At 43.2% G+C, this 12,191-nt stretch overlaps 1 protein-coding gene across 9 annotated transcripts in view; it reads left to right on the top strand.

Annotated features, from left to right (window-relative positions):
• Positions 1-12,191, top strand: part of DLGAP1 (DLG associated protein 1) — a 533,225-nt gene that overhangs the window by 433,991 nt on the left and 87,043 nt on the right. The gene's annotated exons all lie outside the window — the stretch shown is intronic.

Genomic DNA, 12,191 nt, shown 5'->3' with positions numbered 1-12,191 from the left:
ACTGTGCCTGTGCAGTTTCAGGGTGCTTAAGGACCCCCCGTGTCCCATACAAGGACCGCTCTCCTTCCTCCAACTCTGTGGGCATAGTGATAATCAGTTGCTGTTGATTAGGAAGTGGAATTGATCCTTTTGTGAGCAGCATTGTTACATGCAACCAACAAAACAGCACACTTCTTGTTGACATATACTGTCTGCCAGGGACCTTGCTAGTCATAGTGAATACAAACAGAAATCAGGTGTGATCCTCGATTTCAAGTTTCCATCAGGGAAAGAAACATGAAGGCAGAGAAAGGTGGGAAAGTTCAGGTTTGTACAAAACAGGGAGCAGATTCCAGGAAAGGCTTTACAACACAGGAGATAGTTGAGTTCGTTCTGAAAAAAAATGGGTGTGAAACGGTCACTCACATGAAAATTTACATACAAAAAAAAAGTGACAGATTATCATCTGATAAATTTCTTTCAAGAGCCACTTGAAAATCTCAGAAGATGCTGCAGAGGGTACAGAAGAAAAGAATCTGAATTTTATTTTTTTATTTAGCTATTTATTTGGCTGTGCTGGTCTTAATTGCAGCTTGTGGGATCTAGTTCCCTGCTGCTGCTGCTGCTGCTAAATCACTTCAGTCGTGCCCGACTCTGTGTGACCCCATAGACGGAAGCCCAGGGACCAAATCCCAGCCTCCTGCAATAGGAGCACAGAATCTTAGCCACTGGACCACCAGGGAAGTCCTAAGAATCTCAATTTTTAATTTTCATTCCTTGTCTTGTCAAACCATGGCTATGTTCTCGAACCTCGGGAAAGACTGGAAGCAGCCTCCTTGAACGACTTGATTGGTATTCAGTGTGATGCTGTAGAACAGCACGCAAACGCCAGGGGGCAATGCGATTTCACCAAAGATCACAGGAAATGCTCCAGATCCTGTTTTGGCTGAGACCCTTCACAGCATCCTGTTGCAAAGGTGAAATCCCTAATAAAGAGAGTTTAGCTAAGGAAAAAAAAAAAAAAAGTTGAAAAACATCCTTTCTTTGAAAGCTTCCTGAATTGCCATCAAAATTGCCTTTCAGCAATTGCTCACAGCTGAACGTTTTGCAATACTATTTGCAAAAGAATGACTTCAATTTTTTGCTCAATGCAGCTGCCTGATCTTCGCAATCCTCTGCCTAAGGAATGTAAGCAGCCCCCAGCTAGCCGGATTTCAACTCGCTGGGGCTCTAGCGTCCTCAGCCCAACACTGGCCCTCCTCCCCTCGCGCCCACGAGGCGCGTGCAGCTGCCTCCTCCGCGGAGCTGCGGCTCCCTTGAAGGTAACTCCAATCCCGCCTGTGTTTTGTTTCCGGCTCAGCAGCCGCCAGGTGTCTGCCCTCCCTTAACCCCCAAGGATGAAAGATCAAAGGTGTTTCTGCATCTGCCTCCTGCCCAGCTCTTTAATCTGTTACATGTTCAAAAGGGACAAGTACAGTATTGTGCGCGCAGGGATGGGGATACAAACCAGAGCCGTGGACATGGGCGACGTCCCAGAGTTTGTGGCCGCTCTCAGATGATCAGGAATATGTCTGTCTACATAGTAGCCCTGCCATTTAGGGGGTGTTTTCTTTTAAATTATATTATGAATAGTATTTGTACACGGAAATCTGATTCAGTTTTCAGTTCTGTTGCTCAGTCGTGTCCAACTCTTTGCGATCCCATGGACTGCAGCACGCCAGGCTTCCCTTCCCTGTCCATCACCAACTCCCAGAGCTTACTCAAACTCATGTCCATTGAGTCAGTGATGCCATCCAACCATCTCATCCTCTGTCCTCCCCTTCTCCTCTGGCTTTCAATCTTTCCCAGCATCAGGGTCTTTTCCAATGAATCAGTTCTTCACATCAGGTGGCCAAAGTACTGAAGTTTCAGCTTCAGCATCAGTCCTTCCAATGAATATTCAGGGCTGATTTCCTTTTGGATTGACTAGTTGGATCTGCTTGCAATCCAAGGGACTCAAGAATCTTCTCCAACACCACAGTTCAAAAGCATCAATTCTTCGGCACTTAGCTTTCTTTATACTCCAACTCTCACATCCATACATGACTACTGGAAAAACTATAGATTTGAAGACGGACCTTTGTTGGCAAAGTAATGTCTCTGCTTTTTAATACGCTGTCTCAGTTCAGTTCAGTTCAGTCGCTCAGTCGTGTCCAACTCTTTGCGACCCCATGAATCACAGCATGCCAGGCCTCCCTGTCCATCACCAACTCCCGGAGTTCACTCAAACTCATGTCCATCAAGTCAGTGATGCCATCCAGCCATCTCATTCTCTATCGTCCCCGTCTCCTCCTGCCCCCAATCCCTCCCAGAGTCTTTTCCAGTGAGTCAACTCGTCGCATGAGGTGACCAAAGTATTGGAGTTTCAGCTTTAGCACCAGTCCTTCCAATGAACACCCAGGATTGATCTCCTCTAGAATGGACTGGTTGGATCTCCTTGCAGTCCAAGGGACTCTCAAGCATCTTCTCCAGCACCACAGTTCAAAAGCATCAATTCTTCAGCGATCAGCTTTCTTCACAGTCCAACTCTCACATCCATACATGACCACTGGAAAAACCATAGCCTTGACTAATACCCTGTCTAGGCTGGTCATAACTTTTCTTCCGAGGAGCAAGTTTCTTTTAATTTCATGGCTGCTGTCACCATCTGCAGTGATCTGGAGCCCCCAAAATAAAGTCTCTCATTGTTTCCATTGTTTCCCCATCTATTTCTCATGAAGTGATGGGACCAGATGCCATGATCTTAGTTTTCTGAATGTTGAGCTTTAAGCCAACTTTTTCACTCTCCTCTTTCACTTTCATCAAGAGGCTCTTTAGTTCCTCTTCGCTTTCTGCCCTAAGTGTAGTGTCATCTGCATATCTGAGGTTACTGCTGTTTCTCCCGGCAATCTTGATTCCAGCTTGTGCTTCATCCAGTTCAGCATTTCTCATGATGTACTCTGCATATAAGTTAAATAAGCAGGGTGACAATATACAGCTTTAACATACTCCTTTCCAGATTTGGAACCAGTTTGTTGTTCCATGTGCAGTTCTAACTGTTGCTTCTTGACCTGAATACAGATTTCTCAGGAGGCAGGTCAGGTGGTCTGACGCATCTCTTTAAGAATTTTCCAGTTTATTGTGATCCACACAGTCAAAGGCTTTCAGTTCAGTTCAGTTCAGTCGCTCAGCCGTGTCCGACTCTTTGCGACCCCATGAATAACAGCACGCCAGGCGTCCCTGTCCATCACCAACTCCCAGAGTTCACTCAAACTCACCTCCATCGAGTCGGTGATGCCATCCAGCCATCTCATTCTCTGTCGTCCCCGTCTCCTCCCACCCCCAATCCCTCCTAGCATCAGACTCTTTTCCAGTGAGTCAACTTGTCGCATGAAGTGGCCAAAGTATTGGAGTTTCAGCTTTAGCATTTTAGCATAGTCAATAAAACAGAAGTAGATGTTTTTCTGGAATTCTCTAGCTTTTTTGATGATCCAACGGATGTTGGCAATTTATTGGAGCCCTACTAAACCCTCATTAAAATATATATATATTGTAGGTATGCAGCATAGGGAACTCTGCTCAATGTTATGTGGCAGCCTGGATAGGAGGAGAGTTTGGGAGAGAATAGATGCATGTATAGATATGGCTGAGTCCATTTGCTGTCCACCTGAAACTATGACAGCATTGTTAATTGTCTATCTTTTGGAGTACTCAGTCCGGTCCAACTCTTGAGACCCTTTGAGCCCTCCAGGTTCCTCTGTCTAAGGGCTTTTTCAGGCAAGAATACTAGAGTGGATTTCCCTTTCCTCCTCCAGAGGATCTTACCCACTCAGGAATGGAACCTACATCTCCTACATTGCAGGTGAACTCTTTACCAGCTGAACCATTGGGGAACTCCAATATGAAATAAAAAGAGAAATTGATGGGAATTCCCTGGCAATCCAGTGGTTAAGACTCCGGCTTTCACTGCTGTGGACCCAGTTTGATCCCTGGTCCAGGAACAAAGATCCCACAAGCTGTGCAGTTCAGCCAACATTAAACAATAAAAAATAAAACTAAAAAAGTATATTGTACACCAGCCCATTTGAGGACTGCTGTTAAGAGAACTGTACAAGGCAAAGGAAAAGTCTTTTAAAATTATGAAATAGACATTTTAAGGACATTTATAGGATATTTATTTCACATACAGCAAAAATGACAGAGGACTTAAGGAAACAGCAGAAGCTTTTTAAAGAAGACAGTTTCCAATGGATCCATCTATTTCCCACATGCACAAGACTCAATAAGTAGGGAAATACATTTTAAAAAAGAAAAAAACAGTAGACTGCAAACTAGATATTCAGAAAATAGTCTTGCAAGCAGAGGTAATAGAAGATATAGAATCTTTTACCCAGACATCAGCCCTCCCATTATTTTTCTGGCCACAGTTTTGGATGAAAAGGTAAAGCAGAGAAGAGCTCACAATCAAGTAAGAAATTATTTCAAAACTTAAATTTAGAAATCATTTAGAAAGTTGAGTTAACATCCTTTCGGTTCTCAGGAGAGCTCCCCAATTTCCAGCAAAAACATAAATGTGAGAACACTGATTGCGTGTTTTCTTTTCCTCTGCTCTCCTATGCCCCCACACACCCAGAAGCAATCTTCAACTTCCTTTTCTTTGCACAGAGATGACCAAAAGGAACTTCAGCAACTTCATTTGTACTGAGCTGCTGTCACAGACAGGTATTAAGTCACACTGGGCTTCCCAAGTGGCACTAGTGGTAAAGAACCCACCTGCCAGTGCAGGAGACATAAGAGATGTGGGTTAGATCCTGGGTTGGGAAGATCCCCTGGAGGAAGGCATGGCAACCCACTCCAGTATTCTTGCCTGGAGAATGCCTATGGACAGAAGAGCTAGACGGGCTACAGTCCATAGCGTCGAGAAGGGTCGGACACGACTAAAGTGACTTAGCTTTCACCAGTAACAATGGCTTTGAATCCAAAAGTCCACAATGTATGAGAAAGAATCAGTTCAGTTCAGTCACTCAGTCATGTCCAACTCTGCGACCTCATGAACCGCAGCACACCAGGCCTCCCTGTCCATCATCAACTCCCGGAGTCCACCCAAACCCATGTCCATCGAGTCGGTGATGCCATCCAACCATCTTATCCTCTGTCATCCCCTTCTCCTGCCCTCAATCTTTCCAGCATCAGGGTCTTTTCAAATGTGTCGGCTCTTCACATCAGGTGGCCAAAGTACTGGAGTTTCAGCTTCAACATTAGTCCCTCCAATGAACACCCAGGACTGATCTCCTTTAGAATGGACTGGTTGGATCTCCTTGCAGTCCAAGGGACTCTCAAGAGTCTTCTCCAACACCACAGTTCAAAAGCATCAATTCTTCTGCTTTCAGCTTTCTTTATAGTCGAAATCTTACATCCATACATGACCACTGGAAAAACCATAGCCTTGACTAGACAGACCTTTGTTGACAAAGTAATGTCTCTGCTTTTTAATATGCTATCTAGGTTGGTCATAACTTTCCTTCCAAGGGGTAAGTGTCTTTTAATTTCATTGCTGCAATCACCATCTGCAGTGATTTTGGAGCCTCGAAAAATAAAGTCAGCCACTGTTTCCACTGTTTCCCCATCTATTTGCCATGAGGTGATGGGACCGGATGCCATGATCTTAGTTTTCTGACTATTGAGCTTTAAGCCAACTTTTTCACTCCCCTCTTTCACTTTCATCAAGAGGCTCTTTAGTTCTTCTTCACTTTCTACCGTAAGGGTGGTGTCATCTGCATATCTGAGGTTATTGAGATTTCTCCCGGCAATCTGGATTCCAGCTTGTGTTTCCTCCAGCCCAGTGTTCCTCATGATGTACTCTGCATATAGGTTAAATAAGCAGGGTGACAATGTACAGCCTTGATGTACTCCTTTTCCTATTTGGAACCAGTCTGTTGTTCCATGTCCAGTCCTAACTGTTGCTTCCTGACCTGCATACAGGTTTCTCAAGAGGCAGGTCAGGTGGTCTGGTATTCCCATCTCTTGAAGAATTTTCCACAGTTTATTGTGATCCACACAGTCAAAGGCTTTGGCATAGTCAATAAAGCAGAAATAGATGTTTTTCTGGAACTCTTGCTTTTTCCATGATCCAGCGGATGTTGGCAATTTGATCTCTGGTTCCTCTGCCTTTTCTAAAACCAGCTTGAACATCTGGAAGTTCACAGTTCACGTATTGCTGAAGCCTGGCTTGGAGAATTTTAAGCATTACTTTACTGGCGTGTGAGATGAGTGCAATTGTGCTGTAGTTTGAGCATTCTTGGCATTGCCTTTCTTTGAAATGAAAACTGATCTTTTCCAGTCCTGTGGCCACTGCTGAGTTTTCCAAATTTGCTGGCATACTGAGTGCAGCACTTTCACAGCATCGTCTTGCAGGAAGAATAGTGACACAGTTATTAAAGGTGCTGGTGAGTAGTGAGTCTTTATCTGCTGCATCAAATAATTCTGTTCATCTGCTTAAACATTTATTCAGTGCTTATGTGTATACATACTGCTGGACTCTGAAAATCAGTGATGATCAAAGAGGCTTGCTCACAGTCTAGAAGTGGAGGCTGGCATTCATGAAATAATTACAGAGATAACTGCTCTGAAAGGAACACAGTTCTTGCAGGAGAATCTGCTATAACAAAGGAACTAATTTTAGAGGGTCAGGGTGAAGCTCCCTGAGAAAATCCTCATAAGCTAAGAGCTGAAAGATCAAGAAGAGTGAGGGAATGCACATGTTAATATTCAAAGAACTGGAAGGGTGGTGTGACCAGAGTACATATTATTAGGGGCTGAGATGCCAGGTAAGGTCAGAGAATTGGAGCTCAAGTTCAGTTACCTGTTGCTATGACTGTAAAGTATAGCAAAGGAGCTGATAAACAACCCCTTTATTTTTATCCTACAATCTCATGGGACATGAACTTACATGGGTTTCACCTGGGTGATTCTTCTGTTTCACATTCAACTGGAGGTTGGGCTGTCTAGGAGATCCAGGATGGAATTATTCAACTGGTACCTTGGTTTCAGGATCTTCCTTGTAGCTCAGGTGGTAAAGAATCTGCCTGCTGGGTTCGATCCCTGGGTCAGGAAGATCCTTGGGAGAAGGGGATGCGCTTTCCACTCCAGGATTCTTCCCTGGAGAATCCCAGGGATAGAGGAGCCTGGAGGGCTACAGTTCATAGAGTCAGACACAACTGAGTGACTAACACTGCTACCTTGGTTTCAGTGTCTGGAAGAGTGTGCTCAGCTGAGGCTGTTGAGCACCCGTAAGTGCTCAATACTACAATACTGCAGCTTCAAGGCGTCTGACGTGGCAGCTCAGGGCTCCCAGAGAGAGTGCCCAGGAGACAGGAAGTATTAAGGTCTGGCCAGATAGCATCATTTCCAAGGTATTGTATTGTCAGAACAGTCACAGGACCCACCTGGGTCAAGGAAAACAACTGTTCTCAGTGTGAACGCTTTCAAATAATTTGTGGTCATCTTTAGTCAGCCGTGGTTCACCATCAGACGCAAACTATTTACATTCCCCTGTAGGCAAAATATCCTCATTCCTAAAGCCATCCAGAAATGTCATCTCCTTAGGGCATGAAGTTCAAGTTTGAGGTCCAGATTCTGACCATCTAAATAATGATCAAGGGACTTCCCTAGTGGTCCAGTGATTAAAACTCTGTGCTTTCAATGCAGGGGTCTCGAGTTCAATCCCTGGTCAAGGAACTAAGATCCCACATGCCTTGGGGTGCGGCCAGTAAATAAATACATAAATTAGTTTTTAAAAAATAATAAAATAAGTAAGGGTCAAGTGCTGATAAGGCATCTTTGATGTAGTTCTCTGATACAGTTTCTCTCAATATAAAGACTTGTGAACTGAAATGAAACGTATATCATAGCCCCACCAAACACACACCTAGCATATACTGATAACACAGGGGTGAGATCAATGCATTGAGCATGTTCATTCAAAGAGTGGGGACAAGAGGCACAGAGCCATCACTGGCATCCAGCAGTTCTGAAATCCATATCCTGCTGGTTCCTTAACTTGGGGGGCCCAGTCCTGCTCTCAGACTCTCAGCAGTTCTGGCCACCACCCTGAAAATGCTTGGATTCACCTTCTAAGTTATAAATCTTATTAGACTTCCTTCCTATGAATCTTATTAGACTTCACTCTGTTAGACAAAGCATACATCCTCAGTTCTCCTCAAGACAGTCCCTGCTTTGGCCTGGGCTCAGAGTCAGGGTGCTGTGGGGACCACACCCTGAGGATTCTTAGAAGCGTTTGTGTCTCTTCGAGAAGCTTTGAGAGGCATATACTGAAGTCTTTCTGAAGTTGTAAAAAAGGTTCTTCTGGCCACCCCCTTGATATGTTCTCCAATATCAATCAATTTCTAGGTTGAGAGCCTTTTGCCTTTGAAAAGATTAGGAATGTGAAACCCTTTCATCTTTTTTAAACCAACAAGTACTAGCTCTATTTTTTTCTAAATTTTGCTTGAAAACTGAACAGGTCCTTAAAAAAAAAAACCTCATCTTTATCTGTATTTTATCATATGCAACTTTTTAAAGAGCCAGCTGGTACTTTAAGCATTCTCCCGGGAAATCTGCTTACTAAAATCTATACATTCATCGGGGATATTTGTGGTTTCCATGTTACCCCCGTGTTGCCAAGCGTTCCGTCTACATCAGAAGAGTTGTCTTCCTCCAGTCTCCCAGTCTGGGAGGGACAGTGACCATTTTCCCCTCTCCTCCCAGCTTTCACCAGCAGTCTTCTCAAGGCCTTGTAGCTTCTTCCCTCAGTGGATGCTGTTTGCCAGAATGTCTCCACCTGGACTTTCCATCAGGACAGCCCAAGGGCTTCCAACCTGGTCCATCAGGGTTTCCAGAGCGAGGGCTCCAAGAGACAGAAAAAAGAGACTGCCTGTTTCATAAAGCCTGGGCACAAACATGAGGAGGATGTCACTGACCCTGTACTTCAATGGTCAAAGCAGTTTCAGAGCTGCCCTCATTCAAGCAAGGGGACATAAACCACGTCTCTCTATGGGGGGTGTACGAAGGATTTGTGACCATTTTTATTCCACTCTGGGTGACATCATGCAGGGCTTTGCAAATCATGTTAAGGCTTTCGAATAAAGACTTTCATCTTAAAAATAATGAAGCACCACTGAAGATTTTTAAAAGGTAAGGGATATTACATAATTGGACTTGCCTTTTGAAAAGATTGCTCCAGCTGCAGTATAAGAATGCATTGGAAGGAGGTTATTAAAAACTGAATGGTTCTTTCTTAGCTCCTCTTTCTCTATATATACCTTATCGTATAGATTTATGTGAACATTACTGTAACAATTTGGCCCAGGGTTGGACTTCCCTGGTGGCTCATATGGTAAAGAATCCACCTGCAATGAGGGAGACCTGGGTTCAGTCCCTGGGTTGGGAAGATCCCCTGGAGAAGGGAAAGGTTACCCGCTCCAGTATTCTTGCCTGGGAAATCCCATGGACAGAGGAGCCTGGCGGGCTACAGTTCATCGGGTCTCAAAGAGTCGAACACGACTGAGTGACTGAGCATAATGATAGAAAAGGCACGAAACTACAGATTCTAGAGATATTTGGATATAAAATCAGTAAGCTAATATTCCTGGAAGTCTACTTAGAGCATAATCTTTTTTTCCAACCCTAGCCCTAACATTGATAAACTTACTTCTTTGGGACTTTTTTACATTGTAATCCTGAAGCCTAAATCTCTACCGTAACTTATATATATTCACTCCACACATCAGTGTTCATTAACCTCCATGAAGACCAGTCTCTGAATAGAAATAGTCATTGGTCAAAGTAATAAAATCTAGTATTCTGCTCAGTGATATCCACTGTTGAATTATACTTGCTAGGACAGATCAGATTTTCTTTTCTGACACCTGGAAACACTTGGGAATGATCGCTTATTCATTTGATAAATATTTTAAGTAATTACTGTATGCCAGGCACTGTTCTAATTAACGGAGTTACAGCAGCAAGCAAAAAAGACCAGATTCCTGCTTTCTTTCTGCTGGTGTTGTAATGAGGAAGACACCCCAGAACAAAGAACCAAATAATAAACCAAAAAGATAATTTTAAGTAGTAATGTTGTTGTTGTTCAGTCGCTAACTTGTGTCCAGCTCTTTGCAACCCCAGGGACTGTAACACGCTACACTTCCCTCTCCTCCACTATGTCCCAGAGCGTGTTCAAATTCTTGTCCACTGAGTCGGTGATGCAATCCTCCATCTCATCCTCTGTCGTCCCCTTCTCTTCCTGCCTTCAATCTTTCCCAGCATCAGCGTTTTTTCTAATGAGTCGGCTCTTCACATCAGGTGGCCATAGTATTGGAGCTTCAGCTTCAGCAACAGTCTTTCCAATGAATGTTCAGGGTTGATTTCCTTTAGGATTGACTGGTTTGATCTCCTTGCTGTCCAAGGATTTCTTAAGAGTCTTCTCCAGCACCACAGTTCGAAAGCATCAATTCTTTGGCACTCAGCCTTTTTTATGGTCCAACTTTCACATCCATACATGACTACTGGAAAAACCATAGCTTTGACTAGACAGACCTTTGTCAGCAAAGTGACGTCTCTGAAAAAGAGAGAGAAACGGACCAGTGAGCTCTTACTGGGTCTGCTCTAAGTACAGTAATCAAGAAAGGACTCTTCGAGAAAGTGACGTTTGAAGTAACAGCTGAATGAAGAGAGTTAGCTGTGGGGAGATCCAGTGGTTTGGGAGGGAGGGAGCAGCAAGTGCCGGGGTGGGGGAAGCATAGAGCAGCGGGCAAAAAGGAATTAGCTCTGCAAAGCACAGAGAGAAAATTGAAGTGGTTAACACATTTGAGTGAGGGAGGAAGTCACCTGAAATGAAGTAAAAGAAGTAAGAAAATAAGCAGGAATACATCCCATAGGGCCTCGATGCCCAGAGCTAAAAATTCAACTCGTATTTCAAAAACAGTGAGATGTCATTGGAGGGTTTTAGTGAGCCCCAGTCACTCACACTTTGGCATGAATTATTTTAACCTGTCACTTTCTCCTAAGAATTACTTTCGATCAATTTAAGTGAGTCATTAGGTGGAAAAAACATTTCGGAAGACTATAAAGAATTAAATGTGGAGGAGGACGGGAGGGTCCATGTGTGCATATATATTTATATGTGTGTTACAGCTTACCCTGAATTCCAGGCAATGTCAACGTCAGCCAGTCACCAGATAATGTCTGTTGTATGTCCTAGAAGTCAGCAGTGCTACGTGTAGCTTTTCAGCACCAACATCAATCATTTCTTAAATAGTCATTTTTTTTAAATATTTCTATTTTAAGATAAAGGAAATACCTTTTCATTCTATAAGTTTTTGTATAATGTTAATATTAGCACCCTAACCAGATTTAGCGAATTCTAGATTTTCACTATAACATAGTTACCTTGCAATATGAAAGCCTATCTTGCTATAGGGGAAACCTGGACTTGGGGTTTAAAAAATGAAATTCACATGGAGGAACAAATAACTCATGTGTCTATTTAAAATTATGTTTATAATCAGAGTTCTAAAGTCAAGCTTTTGTTTTTTAATAGATCTTTTTCCCCTCACTCTATAAATACATTCCTGAGCTCTCATCCACCACCACCACATCTCCCATAAGAAATTCTTTAGACTTCCTTGCTTTCTTTGCATCAAGTGTGTTTCCACACACTGATTAGGTCACACTGATGTCCTTTCACTTGACTGACAGTTGCTGACACCCATGGTTATGCACAAAAATAAACATGGATTAAAAAAAATCAGTACTCTGATGGTTTCCTGCATAAAGCTTCTACTGTTCGAAAAAGACAGAATCATGGCTTCCTATGCCAATGACTCATACCTCTTGGAATGGTTGCCTGACCAAAAGAATGCCAAGCCCATTTAGCGTGTGCTCCTAGTTGATGCTCAATGACTGTTATTTCCAAGGTGATCTATATAGAGTATATTTTTGCATATGACAGGTTTCAGAGGTTGTGAAATTATAGGCAAAATCATGGTAAATGCTCAGCTTATTCATATTTGGCTCGTTCAGTTAAATTATAACTCCTTTTGTGAATAACTCAAAGTATTCTGAAGGTCAAGATTCTCTTCTCCAGGCATGAGTGGATAGAAACATCAGTTACGGTCATGGTGTGTCAGACCTGGTTC

The sequence above is a fragment of the Moschus berezovskii genome, chromosome 28 (genome assembly GCF_049115385.1).
Source record: "Moschus berezovskii isolate FMDL1 chromosome 28, NW_MosBer_1.0, whole genome shotgun sequence".
Classification (NCBI taxonomy): Eukaryota; Metazoa; Chordata; class Mammalia; order Artiodactyla; family Moschidae; genus Moschus; species Moschus berezovskii.
This window is presented reverse-complemented; position numbering and strand designations above follow the sequence as displayed.